This window comes from Camelus bactrianus, chromosome 28 (assembly GCF_048773025.1).
Source record: "Camelus bactrianus isolate YW-2024 breed Bactrian camel chromosome 28, ASM4877302v1, whole genome shotgun sequence".
Lineage (NCBI taxonomy): Eukaryota > Metazoa > Chordata > Mammalia > Artiodactyla > Camelidae > Camelus > Camelus bactrianus.
In genome coordinates, this window is record NC_133566.1 from 23,407,091 (window position 1) to 23,434,269 (window position 27,179).

The 27,179-nt window shown below is 39.2% G+C and overlaps 1 long non-coding RNA gene across 1 annotated transcript; it reads right to left on the reverse strand.

The window, feature by feature from the left end:
* Positions 1-303: 303 nt before the first annotated feature.
* LOC141575438 (uncharacterized) lies at positions 304-14,730 on the reverse strand. The gene is made up of 6 exons (XR_012503021.1): positions 13,594-14,730; positions 9,886-9,963; positions 8,355-8,483; positions 7,043-7,171; positions 3,955-4,019; positions 304-3,742 (listed from the first exon to the last, which is right to left on the reverse strand). It is a non-coding gene; the product is annotated as an uncharacterized LOC141575438 (long non-coding RNA).
* Positions 14,731-27,179: the final 12,449 nt, after the last annotated feature.

The window sequence follows — 27,179 nt, forward strand, 5'->3', positions numbered from 1 at the left end:
AACAGCCATGGCTGAGCAGGATCTTTAGAGTCGGTCTCCACATACAAGTCCGCCTTCTCCCCAGATCACCAGCTCTCCGATTAAAGCAACTTTCCTTTCTGCCAACATTCCCTTCTTAATTATTGGCTTTTGAGTGGCAAGCCTCCAAATCTGAGTTTGGTAACCAAGTGCCTGCAGTTTTTTTAAGCCACTAAGTTTTGGGGTGATATGTTACGTAGCAATAGAAAACCAGAACACACTCTTAATCTCAATAAAGCAAAGATGTTCTCTTTACTGCAGGAAGGGTGAGAGTTGCAAATACATGCATATTATCTGACGCAAAGCAGGTGCTCAGTAAATTAAAGCAGTTATACCAGCAAAATTTTAAACTGTATGAACTCTTGATAAATAGATGAAAACAATCTGTCCAAATGCCATTCTTTTAGAGTAACAGGCATGCAGTTCTCCACCACTGAGTTGTTTAAATTGAATTTGACTTGTCTAAGTTAAAGTAAATCTGTCTCCAGCCAGCAGTGCCTGGGTTGGGAAAGTGGCTCATTCTCAGGCAGTTTGGGCTTCCTCTCTATCTTGGATAATCCAAGAACCACGGAGAGAGCGCCTTGTTCTGAAGGGCACTCCCCGTCTTCGTCAGGAAAGGCCCTGAATGTCATTGCCGTGTTCTTGGAAATTACATCTCTTGCAGCGCTTCCTATCTCTGTCTAACGGGGTTGCCCATCGCGGGATTCTGCAATACTCCCTCACAGTGGTCCTTCCCATTTCCCACAGGTCCTCCTCCCCTGGAATGGTTCCTTGAGGTACGACCTTTTGTGGGACCCATAATCTTGGTTCCCTTCTCCACAGAGGCAGCTAATCTAGTTTTACTCAACGTACCATTCTTTGCTCTGCTGTTCTCTGAGAGGACCAGCTTGGAGGGCGAAGGCCAACTGCATGGTCCAGCCGTGGAACGCAGAAAGATGGAAGAGTCCCTTTTTGGTAGAAGCGATCCAAGTGCCGTATCGTTTGGTATAATGTCAATTCACTGCATATTTAATAGTGACCATTTCACATTTCACGCTGTTCTCAAAATTAAAATTTATTCCACTCTCGCACTATAAAACAATTTTCCTATGTTTCTAACGTATTGGTTTTTGTGTCTTAATATATAATTATAAAACCTGGATGATTCCATAGAACATTTTTGGTATATTTTGTTGAAAAAGGCAAAAATAAAATATCATTGTGGTTCTATGGCTTTGATCAAATTACTCATTTATCATCATCTTTCATTCTATAAGCAAAAAAATATACTTATGCCTAAGTATATTTTATGTATATATAACCTATATGTGTCTACATAAACTTGTATAAGTATGTGTGAGTACAAATTCAGCACGCTGTGTCTTCCTGACACTGTACTGACTATAATGAGTGACCTCAAAAAATCATAACTTTGTCAGTGAATCTGAGACAGTAGGAAATAATGCTGTGTTTTATTAATCAGTTGTCCAGTTCCTGGGATGAATTAATTTGGATTTCAATGTTGTGCCACGCAGTAGTTTTACTACTCACCAGCTATCAACAATGGCTTAAAAAAATCTTGCCAAGATTTGATTTATCAATTCATCATTAAGAAATAATTTCTTGTCATTAAAGACTCGGAAACAAAGTTCATTATTTCCCAAAAGCAATATAAAAATTTAATACCTCGTTATGATTTGCAGATTGTTAGGCAATTTATTCCATTTTCTATGTTGGCCTCGGGAGAAAGATGTGGGCGTAATTGCTATTTACTGTTCTTATTCAGATTGATATATGTTTATTGAGTGTGGTTTCATGCAAAAATGAAGAGGCAATAAAACTGGACCATTCTGTTCTCAGAGTCCCGGTGGAAATCACGCATTCATACAAAACAATAATTTCCAGACTTAAGGAAAAGAAAAGTTCCACATTATACACAAAACACTTGCTTAGAGTTCTAGAATTTGTGGAAATGCTGGCTTGAAAGTCCTCCTTGACAATAATTGCCTGGAAAGAATTTTGTTTGCCATTTTCCTCAGTGTTGCACGTGTGCAGTCTCGGTTACGTGCAATGGTGACAGTCACCATGGCTGTGCCGTCTTGGTTTCTAGTCAGAGTAAAAGGGGAAGGGAGCACTGAGACACGGTAACACACACTTTGTTTCCTAGCACATTATGTTTGAATATAATAGCGTGCTGTGCCTTTCTTCCCACGCTGGTCTGTTCTTCAGTCCCGTAGACTCGGATAAGGTTTGGTGTCCTTTGACTTCATGATTTTTTAAAATGAAGTCTGGATTTCCTCTTGTCTCTTCTTCTGGGTAAGTCTGACTGCTTTGTGCCATCATAAAATCCTGATGTAGTAGAGTTTCTTATTTTATTAGGGGGCAGAAAAACGGTAACTCGCTCAAGAGGAAAAGGCTAGTTGGTGGCCAAGCCAGAATTTAAGATTCATAGTTCTTTTCACCATAAGATACTGCCTTTTCCATAATATCAGTAGTAAATGGGGAAGACGTCACATAGTGGACTATTACCTTCTAAATGAACTCTGCCCGCAAGAGGAATCATCGTGGCTGGATGCGGCTGCTCCTGAGGGCACGCCATTGGATCTTCAGCTACCGTTTAGTTGCCCTACCTCGTCTTTGCCGGAGCTGCCAGACCTCCCCGAAGCTGAGCTGGCCTGATGTTCCCCCCCCATCGGCTGGGCCCTGCCGGTTTCCAGACCGAACGTGACTTGGTGGTACCTCAGCAGCCTCTGCCTCTCATTGTGGGGATTTAACACAAACCTGTCGTTGATGAGAAGCCGTCTTCTGCCATTCACCACGTGGACCTCCTGGAGAGTGGTTATTCACCTCTGAACTCTGACCCCCGTTACTGCCCCTGAGTTTTGCACCTCCGTTTCACATATCATCACCATGGTGTGCGACCTTCCAAACCTCCTGAACCTCCTTGTTATGACAATAGATTATTCACGCCCTGCGACCCCAAACCCGATCAAGTGGGCTTTGATCCATCAAGGCCGCCTCCCTGCTTAATACAAGAGCTTGACTTGCTTTCCCCCGACAGTCCACCTTTCTAAGCTCTGTAATGCTTATGACTGCCACTTTTTAAAACCCTCTTGGGACTTCATTGATCTGCTGTATGACATAGAGCAAAGCTCCTGCCATTCTCTTGGGCCGTCATACTCGTATATCGTTTTATGTTTTTCTGGGCGATGATCAGTTAGCCTCTCTTATGTAACAGAAAATAAATAAATGTGCTCCGTTTCTCTCCTGGGGACTTGGAGGAGTTCGCCAGCAGCAGCTACCGTGGTGTCTGAAATTCGACTTGTGTTAACTTTTTAATTAAAAATTAAATTAATTAAAATTAATTAATTAAAAAAATACTTTGCCAATGGCCAGTAACTTAGGTCAAGACATGGCTGACGAAATCTTCTTCTGCAATCTCTCCTTCTCTGCGTCTCCCCCTTCTACTGGTCCCCTAGATGTTGACAGTACCGTTCATACAAGCTCTGTATCTAGTTAGAGACATGCTGCCTGAGCCTGCTCCTTCCTTTGGCCTGGCTCACTCCCACACACCTTCCACGTCTCAGCGTAGATACTGCTTCTTGTGGGTAACGTCTGCTCCTTGAGTCTTCAGGCCAGGCTAAGGGCTTTGATTCCATACTCTCATCACCGCTGCAGCGTTTGGTCTGCAGCAGTAATGTGTTACTTAGAAAACTTCCTGCTATCGGTGGAAAACCCAACTCGACTAGAAGAAAAGAGAAAGAGAATTCAGTGTCTGCTGTAACAGAAGAGTCCAAGTTTGGGGCCTGATTCGGGGAGAGCTGCACTCAGAAACATCTTTCCAGTAGGACTCTGCCTTCTGTTTTGTTGCCTTTATTCTCAGATTTCACATGGTCATCTGCAGCAACCCTGGGTTCCCATCCTCTCAAGTTCAGATCTGATGGCAACAGAGCCTACCTTTCTTCATTCCTGCAGTACAAGTCTCACGAAGACTCATCGACTCTGATCCTGTCACAGGCTCCCTGCAAAATTAATCCGCGGAATCAGGAGGGTGCGACGCTGTGGGGAAGCCCACCTGAAATACTCACCTGGGTGTTTCACACACAGGTGTGAGCAGAGACAGAAAGCTTGCAGGCAAAGCAGAAACACTGACAGACATTCCATCATTTGAGCTGGGCAGTGGGCGGTCCTACAGCTGCTCCAGGGAAAGCACGAGCAGACTTAGAACCAAAACATTACTGAGAGAACCAGCTCACCAAGTGCGGCGGAAAGTCTTCAGCACTTGTGGCCAGAAAATGGCAGAAAAGAAGGAAATATTAACCACATGAAGGCTTTATTTCCTGGCATGCCTTTTAAAGACTTGAGCAGTGATGCTGAATTAGGGGAGACAAGCTGACCCTAGAGCAAGGTCCTTATTATATATTTACAAAGTCTGGAACACTGAGGGAAAACCTTTTATTGCAAATAAAGGCAAAATTTACTTTTCGTGACATATTCCTTCCAGGATAGCTTAATGAACTCTTAATACAGTTTAGTTATTTGTTCTATTGTAAACTCAATATTCCTAGAAAAAAAAATTATTCCAATAATTGAATTCTGAAGAAAGCAGTTTATAGATATCTACACGTAATTGCAGGCTTGAGAAGGACAAGGAGATTCTTAGAAAAACTTTTCCTCTCAAAATTTTATGCATCTTATTAAATTCAAAATTGGTGGCTGACGCCAATGGTTCATGGAAATGCAATGATAATTTTAAAAGAAAACATTAAACCAAAGTTCAAATTTGTATTTATATTTCTATAAATATATATTTAAAATGTATAAATAATATTTGTAAATATTACATATTTATGAAACCTGATATTTATAAAACCTGAGTATTCATAAGCTACCAGTGTCACATTTATAGATTAGTAATAGATGGTTTTTCTATGACCGTTAATTACTCACACATCATTGCCTGCAGTAGCAGAATGAAGACGGCTGCCCTGAGGAGGCATACTTAAGTGCTTCACATGACAAAACATAGAGGAATTCATCAATTAATCTGATGTGACCTGGAGGAACTTCCAGTTTGGCTTCCTTATCCCTACCTCAGTTACTGTGAGCATGTAATTCTTAGATTATGCTTGGGTGAGTCTCACCAGGAAATGAAGATGCTCAAAGAGTTTAGTGTGTCTGGAGTTGTCACTGTGCACGATGTTGTCCATGCGTTGAGCTCACCAGTGTGTGTGAGACACGATTATATCTGAAGTTAGGCTGTGTGTCCATAATAGTTTGTGTCCACAGATTTCTGTAGGTTTAGAAGGATCCGTTGGTCTGGACGAATCATGTTTTCCAGAATGTTAAGCTTGTCTGGCACAACTGTGTATCTGCAGGGGTAAATCACTCTTGGTTGTCACTATGTGTAGGGGCTACATGTGTGTGAGCTCATTTTGTTGGTGGCTGTAGTATTGAAATGGATGAGACTGAGGCTTGGTCAGCACCTTGATCTCACCCTGGTGAGATCCAGACCAGAGGACCAGCTCTGATGCACCCAGACGCCCGGCCTAGGGAACCTGGGGACTCATGAGAAGTGCTATTTCAAGTCACTAAGTTTGTGGTAATCTGTTGCGCAGCAATGGAAAACGAATAAGGGAGATTACATTGGAAACTTTGCTGAACTGAATTTTGTCTGTATGCATACATAAAATTATTTCAATACAAATATACCCAAGCCTACTGATTTTAATTGGAGAAGGAAGTAAAAACGAGGAAAAAAAAATTGCCCCGTACATGTCAGAAAAGAGGCCTGACACGGACTGGGTTTCCTGTGATAATCACTAAGATTTAATTAGCCGCCGTGCTGTCTGCAAGCTGCTGCTTCAACACGAGAAGTTGTTCTGTTACTCAGCGTCAGCTCGCAAGGGAGTGTCTGCTGGTTTCCCGGGGTCAAATGCACGTTAAGAAGTGATTTGCAGTTGTTACAAAGACGGGGATTTACAGAGCATTTAGCTGCTTTATTGTTCAGGACATCATGGGGAAAAGGGTACAAAATGGGAGCATTTTCGTTCTGTTTACGATCTTTTTCGTACGTGGAAGAGAGAAGTCATCAGTGTGTCTGTTCCCACAGTTACATCTTAGAGGCTTTACTGAAAATCGAAGGGCAATAAAAGCAGATGGTAGTTTTACTTGAGAAATGTTTATCTTAGCTCTACTCCTCAGGCTGTGTAGACACATATGGGCCTGAAATCACCCAGGTTAGCACTGGACTGTCTCACTTCATTTAACTGGTAGCACTCCTTGGGGGGGGGGGGGAATAAAAGATGGCCGTGTACACAATCAACATCACGATTTGCACCCGTTTATTGTTATTTAAAAATCAAAGACATATTCGTCTATGGGGAAGTATTCGTATCACCCATTCAATTCAGTAACAGTTAGCATCCATGGGAGAGAAAACTTGAAAAAACCTATTCAGGACATAATAGCAGAGAAAGAATTGCGGGATGGATGCAAACATTGCTTGGATTCTTGATTTGTGAAAAATAAACATGGCAGGGTGTATGCAGATGGAATTTCCAATTTATTCCTATTATTAGTGACCCTGGGACCGGAGATAAAACCACATGAGACAGTCAGGCGAGGGCAGATTTCAGTGCTGGGAATGATTTTAAGAACGAAAGTAAAAGTGTGTGTGTAGGAACCCAGCTTGTACTTGCTAGAGGTAGATTTCTAAATAAAGTGGCCACTCTGGGACAATTCCAGTGAGATTGGTGGCGAATTCTGCAGACAGGAGCCCTGGATAGATTTGGGCTATCCCAACAAATGCAGAAAAGCAAGCTTTTAGCAGCAGAGTTGCAAAGTGGCCACTTACTAGAACAAACAAATAATAGAAAACTATTAACAAATATATCCCAAAATTCTCATAAAAGAATAATTGAAAATGACCACCAGTTGAAATATATTCTTGGAGTGGCTGAGTATTTCCAAAGTATAAATCCTCAACACAATTTTTTTTTTCACCAATGACAAGACAGTAACTAGTAAAAACGGAAATACTTACCCCCTGCAACTCTTCTAGCTGGCTTCAACTCTTCGCCTCTAAGATAAAGCAGAAAGCAGAGCAAAATGTAACGGACCATGTTGCCAGGGCTCTGAACCCTTGTCTCAGCTTTCGCGCAGGGCCAAGTGACTGCGAAAATATTTACGAAAACATGTTTTAGTGTTCAGGTGAAAAATGTTACGCTTTGGTGAAATGTTTGCAAGCTTTTTAGAAAGATAAATACATAATATCTGATTACGTATCTTTACAAAGACTGTTTTATGACCAGTCCCGGTCTGCACCATCCTGGTCTTTCTAACAAACCTCCCAGGGAGGAGACGGGCCTGGGAGGGTCCACGGTCCTTGGGCACAAGGACCAGGGTCATTTCCAATTTCAAACCATATTGTTGTAAAATTCTGGACACTGTCACAGAAGGCAAAGAACAGGGCAATCAACAAATGTCCTCTGAAAGATAAATTTGAGCTCTTATTTGACTGGAGTGGCTGCAAATCTGGAGCACACTTTTCACTGTGGTAATGCGGGCTCCGGGTCATCACTCGTTTTCTACAAGAAAGACTGTTTGAATAATTGAAGATTTACATTGGAAAAAAACAAGGAAATAAAGTATTTACTTAACACAAGAATTTAAAATTAAACAACACACTAAGCTAACTAACAAATTATAGTGAAGATAAAACTTCGATTGTTATTTTAATAAGAATAAGTCTTTGCTGTAAAGCTCCTGTATATCCTGGCTCCTCCCCCACCTCTTGGGAGCAGTCCCTGAGAGCGACCTGAGAGGCCGTCATCCCGGCTGGAGTCCTCCCGCCAAATAAAACATAACTCTCAACTTTCAGGCTGCGCGTTCATTTCAGTCGCCAGTTCACATTCTGGTAAGTTTACATTCATCAGGGAACGTAATCAGTCTCTTCCTGTAAGATCTGAGCCACTTTTGGAAGCAATGCCGTCTCTTCCCCTTCTGCGTTCCTCCCCTGCCTCTCTGACTCCTCCTCCAAGGCCTTGACTAGGTGTTCAGGGAGGGCCTGTGGCTTCGAAGCCACAGCGGGAGGCGTAAGATATTTGTGTTAACACCGCGTCCTCCGCAGACTTGCTGGGCCCCGCTCTGGAGTGCCTGGCCTAGGCTCGTCCTGAGCTGGGATCTCCCGGGCGAAGACAGAAGAATAAAGCCCGGCTTTGGGGCAGCTGATATTCTGACAGGCACTGCTAGGATCCGTAATCCTGGCCAGTCACCCCTGGACTCAGAGTCCTCGGAACTTGCACACACACTTTTTTAAATCCCTTGCCTCCGCTGGTCCACAGGCTTTCTCTTACTTCTGGGTCTCCTTTTCTGGCCACGTGGGCCATTCTGGGTCCCTTCTTCACGGCTCCCAGCGCACAGGGATGCAGGCTGGCTTTGCGTTTACCCTTCTAGCTTTTTGCCAGTGCTGCTGCGCGGTCACCCTGTAGTGTTGAGGGAAATAAAAGTTTGTGGATCCTCCATTAGAGGCCAGAAAGTTTACCAATAGCTCTCAAAGTCCTCAGGTTCCTCAAAGAGCTAATTATTTCTCCCCTCGCCCCTACGTCCATCCTTCTGGGCAAGTTTAGAAGTGTAACTCATGTGTGTCCGACCTAAATCCCCTTTCTTCTCCTTCAGTCCAGTGGAACCAAAGGTTTAAGCTTCCCCCAGATCCGTCCAGTCCGGAAAGGACCCTCTTCCCCACCTTTGTAATGTTCTATAGCTACGCTAGCCAGGGCTACCTCTGTTTTGTGCCAAAAGATGGAATAAAGGATTTCAGAAACTCCTTTTTCTCTGGACTGTGCCCTGCTTTCACAAATACGGTCTTGCAAAAGAGGTCATGCAAGGCAGCTTTAAGACTCAAAGTTGGTCAATGGCTCCTTTCTTCCAGGAAATAAATAAAGATTTCAGGACACACAGATTTTCTGCGACGGGTGAATGATGCCGTGCAGGCCCAGAACTTGGCACAGTGCTCACCGCCTAGTGGCCGCTCAGTGCATGTTGGTTGTTCTCTGAGTGTTGTGCAAATTCACAGTTGTTTCCTACGAATCACTTTCTCTGTTCTGAGAAGGCCTTTGAGTGTTGTGGATGTGGGCTCCCTCGGCAACGTTTTGTGCAATGTTTTCTCTCAGCCCTTCTCTTTTTCTTCTCTCTAAAATCTCTCTAGATTCCAACGAATGCCCATGCATATTCCTCTGCACCCCACCCCCCGGTTCTCTCCCTTCATACTCTCCCTACGTCCTCCCCCGACCTCCGCCCCCCAGCATCCCTGCAAAGCCCCTGTCACTGGACACTCCCTCTGCATGCCTTTCCGCCTTTCCAGCCCTCTCCTAGCCCGAGTCACCAGAAATGCTCTTATGGATAAATCTGTTTACCTCCTTAACTCAATTCTACTGTCATTTCTAAGAGTTGAAACTTTCTCTTTATAAGTGCTTCTAAGTCTTTAGATCCTTATGTGTTTCTACTATGCTTTCTGCCACCTATAAAGCTAATTTTTTTCTCTTAAAGTATTTCATGGTCCCTCCATCTGCTTTTTTCATGGCTTTGGTGGCAATTTGATTCTCTCACACAAAGGATTCTGGGTGACAGATTTCTTCTAATACTTTTTGCCTTTGTAACTGAAATTATTCTTCTTAGATATGGCAGAAGCTGGGGCGTATGATCCTAAGTCAGTCTGCACTGGTCACCGCTGAGTCTTCACTTTTGCAATTTGGGCAATCACAGTCTGCGTACTCTCAGCAGTCATTGTTCACTAAAGGCACACACTGTGGAAAATGAGCACAAGAGTCATCTCAAAGAGACCTGGATAATCTAAATGAGTTATTCCTGTCGAATAAACCAACTCACCATTCTCAAGCTGCCCTTACAACAAAAGTGCAGTGTCAGCCGCAGGAGAGAGTTGCGCATCATGAGATGAAATCTTCCCTATTCAAGGAACAAATACTCGGCATTACAAATGGTTTTGTTATAGAACGGGACCTTTCATTTGCTTCTAAAGCAGAGGAAGCAGAACCCTACATGTGACCGTGTATACATGAGGTGAGTGAAACCACAGGGAAAACAAACAAACAAACAAACAAACAAACAAAAACAAGGCACATTGTCCTCAGGCATCAGTTTGTTCTACGGTGTCATTTAAAACATCTTTTTAAAAAAATAGTAAAACAAGCCGCATTATCATGGATTCAACCCAAAGCATATCGGAAGCCTTTAAGGCAAAACACAGGAAGCTAGAGCGGTTTTTACCTTTCTCTTTGGAGTCATTGGACCTCATTCTAAAATCACTCAGAGGTCTTCGTTCTCTTGCCCACCGTGTTAATTAATGTGTCAGGAATGCTTAGTCAAGAATGTTCAGGGACCAGTGGATTTAAGAATATTAGTAAGCTAAAAATATGCTGATGCTAGACTGGCCTACCATTAACTAAGAGAGGGCGTCTGCCCCGTAGGTTTGGAATAAACTCCATAAGCCAGAAGAACTTGAAGCCAATTCTCCTCTTTTCTCTGCTAGTTACTTGACACTACTTCTTTAAGTGGAGCCCTTCTCCAAAGTCCATATATTTTTTTAAATGAATTGTATATAATTCTTCATCGCTAACAAGACGTTGGGGACACTGCCGTTCAGCCCTAGGAGAACGTTCGCCTTCGCTCAGTCGTGGCCACCGGGTGCACGAGGTTGCAGATCACTGCACAAAAACAAGGCTGTTTTTCCTACTTATCATGTACAGTCAAGGCATTTTAGGATTTTCGAAATTATGCATGGCTTATTTGGGATGTCCAAGGATGAGAAAACGCTCCTAGGAGATAACATCAGAGACCCCTCCTGGTCCCCGGTTACAGGTTGCCATGGAAACACCGCAGCCGGGCCCTGAACGCGGAGGAACGGGCATCGTTCCCATTCATCCTCTCTGAGAGAAGTGAACGGGATAGTGCCTGGCTTCCGTGTCCAAGCTGTCGTGTGATCAACAGAACCCTGAATTCTGACGTTCTGTCACACTCATTGTCTTTTTAACACATCCAGGACCCCAGGGTTCCTGGCAGCATGACTGGGAGGAGGAAACGGATCAAGTTGTTTTTTATAATTTGCTGTAATGTGGCAGGATTGGATGGAAAACCTGGAACAAAACTTGACTGATGAAAAATAGACCGCTGATATTAGTAACGTTAGAAGCGGCTGTGGGTTCTAGTTTACAAATACGCACGCAGTATCTGGTCCTGGTGAATTCAGAAGTCACGTTATTAGAACGTAAGTAACTTCGGCTAATGAAGCTGTTGGACAGGGGTCAAGAAATTCAGGTTGGACTGATAAGCAGTCAGGAAATGCCAACACGAGGTGGCTGCCCTGGTCTTGGTGAGGCAGGGAAACAGAGCATGCGTGCTGGGAGGGTACAGTATGATAAAGAATAGGCTGGGGTTTTGTCCCACAAAGACTCAGGACTTCAAAAACTCTAGGAACCTGCTGAGTGAAAAGCTTCTTTTTTATGGCAATGAGGTGACTCATGCTAGGTCCCCGGACAGTTTCTGGTAGGAAGTTGGTCACCAGAAAAACCAAGAATGTGATTAGAGGGTTGAGGATTTCAACAGCTGGACCTCTGGGGAAGGGAGAGGCGTGTGCTGGGGATTGAGTTTAATTCTGCGGCCAATGATTCAACCAACGATGCCTACTAATAAAACTTCAGTAAGAACTCTGGACCCCGAAGCTTAATAGAGCTTCCTAACTGGTGAACACATTCCCCTGGTTTGTAAAGACGAGTGTGCCGCGAGGGTGAGTCTGGGAGACGGCGCAGAAACTCTGTGTCTGGAACCCTCCCTGGCCCTTTCCTGCATATTTCCTTTCTATGCCCTAATCTTAAGTATTGCACTTTCAGTGTGTTGTGTGAGTTTTTCTAGTGAATTATCAAACCTGTGGGGTGGCAAGAACAGTGAGATCTGTAGGTAGTCAGTCAGACACTAACTCTGTGAGGGTGATTGGCATCAGAATTGTATTATATTGTCTCTTATTGGATGTTAGTTGCACCAGTTGAAGTGGAAACAGAACAGAAGAGAAGGGTTCCTGGTATCTGGATAACTGTCTTTTACATTTGGAACCATAGAGATCGTCTCTTTGATTATAAATAAATATTTCCCATCTTTATTTTTTGGCAAAGCCACACTTCCCAGAAGAGTCAAGAGGGATTTATTTTGGAAGCCTTTTTCCATGTGAGCCGAGGACAACTTGGTAATAAGTTTTTTTTTTTCTGAAAGCTGATGGAGTCTGCAGGCAAGGAGGTTGTGGAGCTGGGGTGGAATTTCAAAGGCTTCACTTGTGAGTAGAAAGAAAGCGTGAGGGATGTAACAGGGCCTCTACTCTGAGATCAGTTGGACACCACTGAATGACGTGGAACAGGAAAGTGACATTTTTAAAGATCACTCCAGCTGCTGAGCTGAGAAAGGAAAAGAAGACGAACAGTAAGAGTGGAAATAGGTGGCCAGCGCAGAGGCCGCTGTGATAATCTGGACAGAGATGATTGGCCCAGGGAGGCAGCATTTGATAAAGATGCTAAAGTAAAAGGAAATATTCAAATGGAGCATGCAAAGTTTAAATGGAATTGCTCAACAACTGTTTACATAAGAAGTCAAAGTGGCGGGACGCGAGTTTCTCTGCGGTGAAGTCACATGACAGTAAGGATGTTTAGTCAATCCTCTTACAGAGAAGGAGACACTTATTAATTGTGAACCATCATAAAATCTACCACTTCTGTATTTCTTAAAGAACTCTAATTATTTGACCAGCATAATAGAAAAAAATTAAATATAATTGGAAGTTTGATTGCTTTTAGTGTACGTTTACCAACGTCACTGTCCCTGACTATGTTTCATCTTAGTAAATTAAATGCCTATTCCTCATCGGCTTCTCTTTTCCTACAGTGTTCTGGGTGCCGTGCAGGTTTACTACCATTAATATTAATTAAGCTCACCCATTGTTCAAGTAAGTGAAATACTGTTTATGAACCCATAAGCGGATCACCAAGAGAAGAATGAATTTACCGTATACATGGAATGAGAGTGTGTTAGTCACAGGAAGACACCAGACTTGGCAAGGTGACTGTGGATCTATTCCTTCAATGAACTGGTGAGATAATTCTTACTAATTAGGCGATAATGAGTTACTCTTCTTCAGCCTTTGAAAAACTTAAATACATACACATATGTGTACAATATTTTTCTTCCCCTCCCACAGCAATTTGCACAAGTATATATATGATCCAGGTTGCTATGGGGATACGCTTATCTCCATGGCAATTGATCATTACATCTTTGCATGTGTCCATCGTCTCTTAACAGCAAAGTGTAGGTTCTACCCAAAGACACAAAACAAACTCACAAAAAAAGAATCTTTCCCCCCTTCCAAAAAAGAATTTAAATATTCTTAATAATAAAATAAAAAGATTGGGAAAGCAAATGTTTAGAAAATTAATAGCTAAAATGGAACTATCAAAAACACATGCTCTTGGAAAAAAAATGAAAGCTTCAAAACAGCTGCAAAGGCTCACACATGATTGCATTCTCACAACCTACATGATACAGCGGGACTTTGGCAGTGTCCGTGTAGCCGGCGTGCTCTCCAGCAGAAAACGGGAGTCAGGACTCTCATTCCCTGAGACTCATCATGGTAAATTTTCTAGCCTCTGGGGGGTAAAAAATCATTTCTGCTCATACAGAAAGTCATAAACATTGACCAAAAATATTAACAGATTGAAACTCCTGGCCTATAGAAAAATATATGAGACAGAAACTTCAATCGCTGGTATGATTATAAACATTGACGTCTGAATCATGTAGAAAATACATCTTTATCCGTTTACTGCAACAACAACAAAAATCACTTCTAAACACGGGCCTTGAATTCTGGTCAATTTTATAGCACAAAGCAAAACAATGTTTGGATTAGGTCAAAGGGCTGGTTTTTGCCAACAATTTAATATTTTAGGTTTAAGAATAGTATTTGTTTTAATATGCAGCCCATTAAAATGTTCTTATTTTCTTCTTAAAAGAGGACTTATTAACTTTAGGAAATAAATGTATAAAATTATTTTGGTACTCTCTGGCCCATATGAAGGTAACTTGCATTTTTAATCTTAAGTTATGAAATAAGAGTAAGGTAAGTATGGAACATCAAATACCTACAAACACAAAATGATGTATTGAATATAAACATTATAATACTTTTATGTAACGCAAATGGCATGTGAAAAATCATAAACATAGAGACTGGAAGATTTTGCAATGAGATTAATATAGTTAATTCCAAAGTTTTTTTTTTAAATTAAAATGAATTTATAAAAGATATGTCCGTAAACAACTAAAAATGAATGAAAAATGAATATCCTTAAATACAACCATTGGACTGTGACTTATTTTGATAAACATTAAAAAGCAAAAGAATGAGTGTGAATCCAAGCAGGACCCTGTCTTTCTATGCCCCTTTTTTCTTGTTTGCAGGCCCTCCCTGAGTTCCAAAGGGCAGATTCCCATAGTTACTGATTAAGGAAATGAAGGAATGCAGAAGCAAAGAAAAAGCAATCAAGAAACAGCATAGCAGTGATAAATCTGATACTTATCCTTGAGTTCTTCTACAGGAGTTCAGGCCCCCACCCAGGTGGAGGGTGGGAACTCCAGGCTGAGCATAAGCACAGAGACCCCACGCTGGTTGGAACCAGATGGCCAGTGATTCACATTTCTTAAACACCACCTGCTACCTCACCACCAACCAATCAGAAGAACGTTCTGCATCCTGCACCCCTCCCACAAAAATTTGCCTTTTAAGCCTCTTTTCTGAAGACGATGGGGAGTTCAGGTCTCTTGAGCGTTAAGTCTGTACTCCTTGCTTGGCTCTTGCAATAAACCTCCAAACTCAGTTTCAGTTTGGCCTCAACTGTGTGTCGGGCACAGGAACTTGGGTTCGCCAACAAGAGAGCGAGAAAGTAGCACTATCCATTTATTAGCTCCAGAATGTTACATTTTTAGATATTCATTTAACCGTGCTCTGTTGATGAATAATTTTGCAATTAGCCAATTACCGTATTAAAAACTGACATACCTACATTAAGATGATATCTGGAAAAATTTTTCTGACTGCGTTTTGACTAATTTACTATTTAGGTTTTAGAGTTTTACTTATTCACCTTTAGGGTGATTTTGAGCAGAAAGTTAGCTAGTATTTTTCTTTTAAATAAAGCAATTTGTCCTTGTTTAAATATTTAGAACATATAAATGTATAATGGTTGGGCAACTAGATCTTTCTAATCTCAACAAAAAATATCCAGATGGAAACATACAGGTCAAAATTAAAATGTTTACTTATAGAAAAAGATGCCTCTAATGAAATGTAAAATATTTAATCATCCATGTATTACATAAATAACTTAAGTATTTGTCCTTACCTCTTACAAGCTTGTGGTCTCCAGTGGTTTCTGTTATTAAGGACTACGCAGAAAAAATGCTGTGTCGCACTATTTCTGGGGCTTTTAGTGGGAAGAAAATGTAACAGTCTATTTAGAGACCATTGCCGGCTTCTCACAAGGGGAAAGGCGGGGCTTCGTGTAGTCACCATGCTCCTTGGTTGTGGTTCCCAGGTGGAGGTGGGGCTGAACCCTGAATCTCTGCCCATGAGCTCTGCAGCTTCCCAGGTGGGCGATGAGTGAAATTATACAATGTATGTTCCTTTTTAGCTGGCTTGCTTTTCTTTGCACTGTGATTTATTTTCAAGGTAAATCCGTTTTGTAGCATGAGTCAGCATTTTAATTTTTTATGGTTAAGTACTATTCCATCATGCGTATTTATCAAATGTTTTTGAATCCATTCATTCGTTGGTGAACGTTGGGCTGTTTCCACTTTTCATCTATTATAATAATGATGCTGTGAACACTCGGGTGCAATATTTCGCATCGGCATATGTTTTAATTTCTCTTGGGCAAATACTTAGGAATGAAATTGCTGGGTCATATGGTTTAACTGAAGAACTGCCAGAATGTTTTCCATAATGACTACTCCATTTTACATTCCCACAAGCAGTGTACAGCAGTTCTAATTTCTCCGTATCCTGGCCGACATCTGCCATTATTTGTCTATTCTCACTGTGGTCATGCTAGTGGGTGTAGGATGCTATTATTCTGTAGCTTATATTTATTCATCCCTCATGGTGAATGATGTTAAACATCTTTTCACGTATTTAGCAGTCACATTTATATCTTCTTTACAGAAATACGTGTTCAAATACTTCACCCATTATTTATTTGGGTTGCCTTTTTGAGTTATAACAACTGTATTCTAGGTACGTGCAATTGCAAAATATAATGCCTTATCAGATACATGATTCGCAATTTTTTCCATATGTGCATTTGCATTATAATTACATTCACTGTTGCTTTCTGTTTATTCATGTAGGTTTACTTGTATCAACTTGAAGAATTCCCTTTAGTATTTCTTATAAGGTGAGTCTGCCAACAGCACTCTGCTTTTTTTTTAATTTAGGAATCTTAGTAGGACTTTTTCTTTCATATTTGATATTTAGTATTGTCTATGGCCTCCATTATCTTTTACAATTATAGCTGTCTTACAATATTTTATTAGTTTTTAAAATGTAAAATATAGTGATTTCATGTATTTATACATTAGAAAATTATCCCCACTATGACTACAGATTCCACGTGGCATGGAGGTTACTGCAGAATTATTGATTACACTCCCTACACTATGCATTACATCCTTGTAATGTACTTGTTTTAGAAGTGGAAGTTTATACCCCTTAATCTCCTTGTATGTATCACAAGGAGATTATCTTGTATGTATTACATGGAGATTATCTTGTATGTATGACATGGAGATTATCTTGTATGTATGACATGGAGATTATCTTTTATGTATTACATGGAGATTATCTTGTATGTATGACATGGAGATTATTTTGTATGTATGACATGGAGATTATCTTGTATGTATGACATGGAGATTATTTTGTATGTATTACATGGAGATTATCTCCTTAATCTCCATGTACTCTACTCATCCCCACACCCTGGTTTGCTCTTGCATCCACTAGGTTATTTTCTACAGCTATGAGATCATTTCTATTTTGTTTGTTCAACTGTTTTATCTTTTAGATTCCACTTATCTAATCACAAATCACAAGTGTTTGTCTTTCTTTGCCTGAGATGTTGCACTCAGCATAATACCCTCTTGGTACATGTATGTTATCCTAAATGGCAAAATGCCGTCATTTTTTATGGCTGAGTAATATTCCACTGTGTATGTGCAACATCTTTTTTACCCCTTTGTCTACTGATGGATACTTAGATTCCTTCCATATCTTGGCTACTCTAAGTCATGCTGCAATACACATAGGAAAGCATATATATTTTTGAATTAATGTTTTTGTTTTCTTCAGGAAAATAACCAGAAGTGAAATTGTAGGAACATATGCTATCTCTATTTTTAATTTTTTGAGGAACGTCCATATGTTTTCCATAATGGCTCTACTAATTTACATTCTTATCAGCACTGCACAAGGGTTTCTTTCTCTCCATGTCTATTCTGTGTCTTTTTTTGATATTAGTCATTCTGACGCATGTGAGGTGATATCTCACTGTGAATTTGATATACATTTCCCTGATAATTAGTGATGCTGAACATCTTTCCATTTGACAGGTGGCCATATGCCTTTTTGGCACAATTTCTATTTAGATACTCTGCCAATTTTTTAATCACATTTTTTTATGTTTTTGATATTGAGTTATTTGAATTCTTTACATATTTTTTATATGAACTGCTTATCAGACATACCATTTGCAAATATCTTCTTCCGTTCGACATACTGCCTTTTTATTTTGTTGATGGCTTCCTTTGCTGCACAAAAGCTTTTTAGTTTGATTAGTTCCCAGTTGTTGATTTTTGCTCTTGTTTTACTTGCCCAATTTTCCCAGAACCATTTATTGAAAAGAATGTCTTTCCCCATTGTAAATTCTTGCCTTTGTTGCAGATTAATTGACTATGTGTGCATGGGTATACTTCTGGGCTCTCTATTCTGGTCCATTGATTTATATGTCCTTGGTGTGTGTGTGTGTGTGTGTGTGTGTGTGTTTGTGCGTGCCAGTACCAAACTGTTTTGATTACAATAGCTTTGTAGTATAGTCTGAAATCAGGGAGCGTGATGCTTCCATCTTTGCTCTTTCTCAAAGTTGCTTTGGCTATTGGGGGCCTTTTTTGGTTCCATACAAACTTTGGGATTATTTGTTGTAGTTCTTTGAAGAATGCCGTGGGCATTTTAATAGGGATTGCATCAAATCTGTGGATTGCTTTGAATAGTGTGGACATTTTAACAGTATTAATTCTTCCAATCCATGAGCATGATCTATCTTTCTATTTGTGTCATCTTCAATTTCTTTCATCAGTGCCTTATAGTTTTCAGAGTACAGTTTTCTCACCTTCTTGGTTAAATTTATTCCTAGGTATTTTTGTCTCTTTTGATGTGATTGTAAATGAGTTTATTTTAATTTCTTTTTCCAATAGTTTGTCATTAGTGTATAGGAAAGCATGTATGATAACCCCACAGCTAACATCATACACAACAGTGAAATGTTGGAAGTTTTTCCTTTACGATTAGGAGTGAGACAAAGATGCCCAGTCTTGCTACTTTTATTCAAAATAATATTGGAAGCCCTAGAAACAACAATTAGGTAAAAAACTAAACAAAAGGCATCTGAATTGGATGGACAGAAGCAAAACTGTAACAATTGGCTGATGACATGATGCTCTAGATAGAAAACCCTAAACACTACAGTAAAATCTATTAGATCTAATAAATAAATTCAGTGAAGTTACAGGATACAAAATTAATAAAGAGATATCTTTTGGAATTCTAATGGAATTCTAATTCTAATAATGAACTATCAGAAAGAGAAAGCAAGAAAATAATCCCATTTACATTCTAATCAAAGATAATAAAATATATGGGGATAAATTTAACCGAGAAGTGACAAGAGTGGACAGTCTTGTCTTGTTCCTAATCTTTGAGGAAAAGTATCCAACTTTTCGCCATTGAGCATGTGGTTCGTCAAACATGCCTTTATTATGTTGAAGTATATTGATGTATTTCTCTCTTTACCCACTTTGTGAGAGCTTTTTTTTCGTGAATGAATATTGAATTTTGTCAATGTTTTTCTTGCATGTATGGAGACATTCATGTGACTTCTAGCTTTCTTGTTGTTAACATGCTTTATTAAATTGATCGATTTGCAGATATTGAGTCATTATTTCACCTTTGGAATAAATCCCACTTGATCATAGGGTATTCTCTCTTTAATATATTAATGAATTTGGTTTGTAAAATTTTGTTGAGAATTTTTTATGTCTATATTCATCAGGTTATTGGCCTGTAGTTTTTTTTAAAGATGTATTTTCTGGTTTTGTCATCAGGAGAATGATGGCTTCATAGAATAGTTTGGAAGCATTCTGTTCTCGTCAAGTTTTTGGGAGATAGGTATTAACTCTTCTTAAAACATGGTAGCATTCTGCTGCAAAGGAATCTGGTCCTGGACTTTTGTCTTTGGGGAAATTTTTCATCACTTATTCAATTTCATGATTGGTAATTGGTCTGTGCAGATTTTCTACATCTTCCTCATTTGGTCTTAAAGGATTGTTTGATTCTAGAAATTTGTCTATTTCTTGTAGGTTGTCTAATATCTTGGTGTTTTTGTTCATCTCTAGGCATTTTTATTTCCTCTTAGGTTTCTTCATTGATTCATTGGGTGTTTAGTAATGTATTTTTTAGCCTCCACATGTTTGTGGGTTTTATTTACAGTTTTTAAAATTTTATTTAATTTCTAGTCTTATACCTTTGTAGTTGGAATGGTGCTTAATATAATTTTAATCTTCTTAACTTTGTTGAGGCTTGTTTTGTGAACTAGCTTGTGACCTATCCTGGAGCATGTTTCATGTGCACTTGGAAACAATGTACACTGTGCAGTTTTTAGATGGAATGCTTTGTGTATATGAAGGTAAGTCCATCTCATCTAAAGTGGCTTTAAAGCCAATATTTTCTTATTGATTTTCTGTTTGAATAATCTATCTGTTGATGTAAATGGCATATTAAAATCCCCTATTATTATTGTATTACAGTCAATTTCTTCTTTTATGTCTGGTTTTACACACAAACTTACACTGTCGACTATAACTTTCATGTTAAACAGAACATATATATGTTGCATGTTATCATAAAATACTTTAATCATGTCAGGGAACTCCAAAGATTGCCATTGTTTTTTCATCACCTGAAGAATGAGACTAAAAATTACCTTTCATCCCAAAGCTCTCTACAATCAGGTTCCAAGCTTCCCTTCCAGGTAAATTCTGCAATTCTCCCTTATGTAAAGCTTGTATAATAAACTCCTTGTAATTCAAATCACTTTTTCTTAATCATAGTCAGTGTCATCCCATTGGCCATGTTTATATATGCCACCTTTTTTTCAGGAACACACTTTTAATTGAATCTTCATCTTCCAAGAACTGACTCACCAACAAATTCCTCAGGAACTACAGCCTACACTAAAGAGTTCATCTCTGTCTCAGAAAATTCTCCGAGAATTCTTTACAGAGTCATTCCCCTGTTACCTCTCCAGAGTTTCCTTCTACTGTCAGTCATTTTATTTTCACATCTGCAAGTCAGTTTTAAAGTTTTGTTGACTAATTACCCAAGATGTCACATATCACTGGTATTCAAAATTTTTCTATTCTTGATATAACTCAAATACTTCCATATTCTCTCCTACCTTATACTCCCCCCCAAAAAAGGGGCTGTGCACTGCCAACACCATATCTCCACGGTATATATAGTTGCATAAGTTACAAGCAAGGCAACGATATAGTCTAATTTTTGAAATTAGAATATAAAACATTAGAAATAATTTTGATTTTTATCAAAAGACAGTACATTATTTTGGAGATATGTACTTGGAAGGAGTCATGCTGGAATTTTGATAACTCAAGAGTTCATGGGGACATGCAAGAAAACTAGGGATAGATGTGCAAAATGTTTACAGAAACTTCCCATCTTCCCCCTCTCCCCAAAATAATTGGATATTAATATTTAGGTTTATGTTTAGGAAGCCAGTTTATTTTAAAGTAACTTCTTGCTGAATGAAACCTTTGCTACTGAATTTATTTACGTATGGTCCACCGATAATAAATGACATTTTGAAATATCAATAAGATGTAGGCTTCAGGCAAATTTAATTTTAATCTATACTTCAATTCAGAAGAATGTTTTTTAAGTACAGTAAGCCATGATTGAGTTTTATTTTTATTTTCCTAAACAACCAATAAAAAGATAAACAAACATATCTGTAAAATTTATAAAAAAGAAAAGCTAATATTTGGTATGTAGGTGTAATGCATCATATACAGATTAATATCTCGATAAGTACACCTTAAAATAATAGTGATAATAAAATCATCAAAGAAATATCCTTGTCTTAAAAAGTGACATATTTAAAATATATCATTTTTTAATTACCCAGTGAATGATCACAGGGACTCAATCTCATTCACACACACAAACATACATACACATGACAGCATCCATATCAGAATTGCAAAACAGGAGTGCTTATCACTAATAGGCTGGAAAATTTGAAGAATCAAGATGAGCACTTGGTAAGCAGGATTGGATTAAGAAACTATTAGCCAAGTCAGGATTCAAAACATGCAAATAAAAAAATTTTGTTTTGAATTCATGAGATTCCTTGATAGATACTCTGAAGCTCTTGACCTTGAAAGACATTGACTGGAGCTCAACTATGTTGAACACTGAACAACAGTTTGGCTGCAATACACTGCCCATGCCCCCCACATGGGGCTATTTTTGGTCTCTTGATTCTGTTTTATTGGTCTCTGTGTGTGCTTTTATGCCAGTACCACACTGTTTTGATTCTTACATCTTTTGCTATATAGTTTGAAATCAGGAAGCGTTCTGTCTCTAGCTTTTTCCTTCTCATAATTACATTGACTATTTCATGTCTTTGTAAATCCCTGTGAAGTAATAGCATTGTTTTTTCTATTTTAAAGAAAAATGCCATTGAAGCTTTGATGGGGGTCACGTTGGATTTATAGATGGCTTAAATAGCACATTTTCACAATATTAATTCTTGTGATTCATGGAAATCAGATATCTTTCCATTTATCTGTGACTTCAGTTTCTTTCATCAAAGCCTTAAAATTTTCAGTGAACAGACCTTTCGTCTTCTTGGTTAAAATTTTCAGTGAACAGACCTTTCGTCTTCTTGGTTAAATTTATTTCTAAGTACTTTTTAATTGATGCTATTGTGAATGGAATTGGTTTCTATTATTTTTCAAAGTGTTCCTTGTTATTGTGTAGAAACACAATTGATTTCTGTAGGTTGATTTTGTATCCTGAAAGTGTACTAAATTTTTTGATTACTTTTAACAGTGTTTTGGGTAAGTCTTTAGGATTTTTCAATAAATAATATCATGTCATCTGCAAGCAAATACAATTTTAGTTCTTTTCCAATTTAAATGCTTCTTTCTTTCTCCATGCTGACACTCTGAGTCTATGGATGTCGTTAGATCCATAGCTTCAGTATCTTGTGGGCAGCAAATCTTTAGATATTTTATTTTAAGTCATCCAGCCTCTCTCCGCTATTTAACTGGAGATTTTAATCCTTTTACGTTGAGTAATCACTGACAGCTCAGGACTTGCTAACGCAGTCTCCATTATTGTCTGGCCGCTTTGTAGTTCCCTTTTATTTCCTCCCTCTGTTGCTGCCACCCTTTGTGAACTGATTATTTTCCATAGGGGTATGCTTTGAATCTGCTTTGTTTATCTTTTGTGTGTCTACTGCAGACTTTTGTGTTGTGATTGTCGTGAGGTTGACATAAATCATCCTATAGATGTAAGAGTCAGTTTTATACTAACAACTGAACTTCAATTGTATACAAAAACTCTACCCCTTTGATCTTCCCCATTTTTTATTTTGATGTCATAATTTTCCTCTTTTTATATGTCCATCTTATAAGGCAGATACAGTGTTGACGAAATCCCTGAGATTTTACCAGCCTGGAAAGATCTTTCTTTTTCATTTATTAAAGATAATCAGCCAGATTGATTATATTTGGTTGTCAGATTTTTTTTTTTCTTTTACCACTTTGATTATGCCACCCTGCTCTCTCCTTGCTTGTAAGGTTCTGGCTGAGAAATCCAGTAACTTTAAGGCAGAAGGGGTCCCTTGTAAGTTAATAAGCTTTTTTTCTTTTGCAGTTTTTAAGATTCTCTTTTTATGTTTCACTTAGAGAATCTTATTATTATATGTCTGGTACATTTCCAGATTAAAAATGTTTAAAAAAATCAGTTGCAACAAACAAACTACAATTGAGAACAAAGATACTTTTAATAGCAAGAAAAAGTGTAAAGCCTTTTATATAATACAGGAGACCTCTGTGAACAAAGAAAATTACAAGCAGTTCTGAAACAAAATTAATAATTGTGTACTTTTATGGGATGAATTGATATTACTAAAATACTTTTATTTCAAATTGTAAAAGGGAGAACTTGGTAAAGAAGTGGGGAATTTGTCTGCCCCATAGTAAGGGAAACAGAACTGGTGATAAACCAATACATGCATTCTGTTCTGGCTTAAATGAAGCTGAGAAAGAGAAAGAGAGAGAGAGCATCACTGGGGAAGAATGAATCATTCAGCAGAATATTTATCTTCCAAAGATGGCCTCAGCGATCTCCCCATCCCACAAGTTCTTCTGCAGAATGACCTGTGAATGAACAGGCAATTAAAAGAGAGAAATCCCAAAGGGCCTTCAGGCATATGAAAAGATGTCCAAACACATTAGCAATTAGAATCAAGTAAATTAAAAATCATGGAGTCTCACGTTGTGCTTATCAGATCAGCCCTCAGTGAACACTTGCACGTGGCCGGTTGGTGGGGCTGTGGGCACAGAGAAGCCCTCGTGCAGGGTGGGAGGCTGGAGCACCCAGTGAATGTGCCGGCCAGGGTCACATTAAATGCGCTGTTATTCTTTGATCCAATAATCCCACCCCTGCACAGAGATCCAAAAAGAAACATTTACAAAGATGCCTATTACAGTTCTGTTTGTGGAAATGGAAATTGGGAGGCAACTGGGGGAAGCATTATGAGGGCTGGATTAAGTAAAATACGGAAGACGTAGCCTATGGAATATTAAGTAGCACTTAGATACATGGTGATGTGAATAGATCTAAAAGCTGTTAACTTTTTTTTTTAAGAAACAGAGTGAAATTTTAGGCCAATAACATTCAGGTAAAAGAAAAGTGCATGCATACAAAGCTCTAATGTGTGTTTTACAAAAGCCATTTTAAAATTAATTGTATTAAGTACATTAGCATAGTTCCCCAAGGGCACTGAAGTAGGCAATGATAATATGGGCAATAAGTAAGCAAAACAAGAATGAGCCACGATAAACCTGAGATATGAGGGCAGAGAAGAGATGGACTGAAGCCACGGCTTCTGAGATTAAAAATAAATTTACTTATTTCGCTCAAGGACAACCACACATATTAACTGACAGAGAGGGTCCACACTCAAGTCCTTCTGACCACACAGCTTGCCTGCCTGGCTTTCCTGTTGCAAACACTAACTCAGGGGGAAAGTACAGTTGTTTCTGAGGGATTCAGAAACCCTCCTACCCCAGTCTCACTCAGACCAGTTTGCCTTTCTTATATTGAACGTGCTGGATTACACGTACAGCTCTGCTTAAAACAAGAGTTGGTTTCTACAAATACATGTGGGCAGCTACTTTGTGCTGGAAACTGTGCAAGCAGGAGTCATCCTTTCTATCTCTCTCGCACCCTTCCTTTTTTCCAACACTTACTGAGTATCTTAGAAGGTGCCTTTTTCTCCCTTAAGTAGTAGAAGCATTTGTTTTAATGCTTTGTAAGTTTTGGCCACCAGGACTGAGAAAAAACACAATAATTGTGAATAATGTGTTGAACTAGCTGGTTACGAAGGTGCAAATGTGGAGGCCGGGGTTTCTAGTCTGATCATCAGAGTCTCCGTAGCACAGTTCCTGTTACTGTAAAGATACCAAGGTAGGTTTTCTAACAAAATGACCAGAATTAAAAAAAAGAAAATAGGAAGAAAGGAAGAAAGAGAGAAAGAGAGAGAAAGAGGGGGTGGGAGGGAGAGAAAGGAGGGAGGAAGAAAGGAAGGGAGGAGGAGAGAGACAAAATAAAAATAAGGAAAGAAACACATTTTAAAATACCGCCTGGTTTCAGCTACTGTCTAAGAGCCATGCTGTCATCTCTTTTTCACAACTGAAGAACCTTCCAGACACCATGGGGCCCAGTGTCTTGCTCAGAGCAGGAGGGGACCAGAGCGCTTCAGAGCTGGTCACAGCCCGGCGTATTCACGGGCCAGCGGCAGCATTAGCATCCGGGAGGCTGTTAGAAACGAACCGTTTCAGCTTCATTGTTTTACATGCTGCTGTCCAGTTTCCCCACTTCAGGCCTCACCTCTAAGCTCTTGGATCGGAATCTGCGGAGTTTGGGCCAAAAAAATGCCTGTGTTTTAACGAGCTTTCCAGAAGATTCTTACGCACACTAAATTTTGAGATTCTCTAATCTAAATCTATTCTGATTTCCCTCTATGCCTGTGAGCGTCCTCCAGTGCATGAAGAATCTATTCTGTAAACCTGTGGGGGGGTGCTTTTTCTACATGTTTAAAATATTCTGTCCCGTGAAGCAACATGAGGAAACAACAGACCGAGGAAGACTAGAAATACTTCACTTTTTTTAGTCTTTCTAAAGAGGGAGACGAATGCTGCTTGAATAACTTACTTTATTACGGAGGCTAACTCCAGTGCACATTTGTGTTCAGAACATAGAAAATTACATGATTTTCAAATATTTGTCATTTAAGGAGAAATGTCTTGAATCCACTTAAGCCAAAGTTAGGATTGAAAATTAAGTCTGATTCTTAAATGACCTGATGTGGTTGCCCATCTCTTATTAGACCATCGGTTCAAACATTAATTGTGCCTTTAACTTCTCTGGTTAGTGGTGAGGATTTGATACTCGGCTGCATGTGAGGTTTAAGCTCATCTGTAGCCTTTGGCACTGTAATATCAGTCTTCCTGTTCATGAATTTCCCTTCAGCTATGGTCATGTTTTCAGTGTAACACACTGAATTTTCATCTGCTTATATGTGATCCAGACATCTTTAGCAGCAGATTCCTGAGAATGTGCCTTAAATGATGGCAGTTCACACAATGGCTTCAATTTGGTGAGTCTGAGTTGCCAGTAAATTTGGGAGACTGATCAAAATTTGTTAAAGACTCTCTCAAGGTAGAGACGCAGAAAAGAAGGTGCTGCTATTTGAAATCATTGAAGACGGTAACCTAGTACGGCATGAATACATCTCACTTCTTTTCATCAACTACTGTGTTAAATTTGGAGTTCCCTGAAAAGCCTCAGTTCATTTTTTACACTGTACCACTCTTATTTTCTGTTAATAAATTTGCAATATGGAGGCGTTAAAATTCTCTCCTCCAAAAAATATGTCTGGGCTTCTCTCCAACCAGCCTCAATGCGTGATCATCCAACACATCCAACCCACTGCCTTGCATTCTATTCAAGCTGACCCAGTCCACAGATCACTGTTATCAAGGTTTAATTATTCTGAGATGTTACAGCCATTAAAATTTAAATGAGTGATCATATATACATATACATGAAGTCCTTCACAATTCAATGCTTCTAATGTCAAAGACTTCTCTGTATACTTCAGATATCAAAGTCAAGTTCTGTGGGGAAAAAAAGTCAAGTTCCAGAGTCCAATTTATAGTCTCTGAAGGTTTCCATAGTAATATATCTATCTGAATCCATTTTTTAAAATTCTCTGCTCTGTTCTGATTGGAAAAAAAAGTGTGTGTATATATATATATATATATGTATATATACACACACACACACACACACACACACACACACACACATATATTTAGTTAAATTATGTATATAGAAATTTTTCTATATAGAAAAATCAGATGTCATATTTAATTTTTCTCATTACCTAACTGTAGAGGTTGGGATTAAAAACTTAGAATGG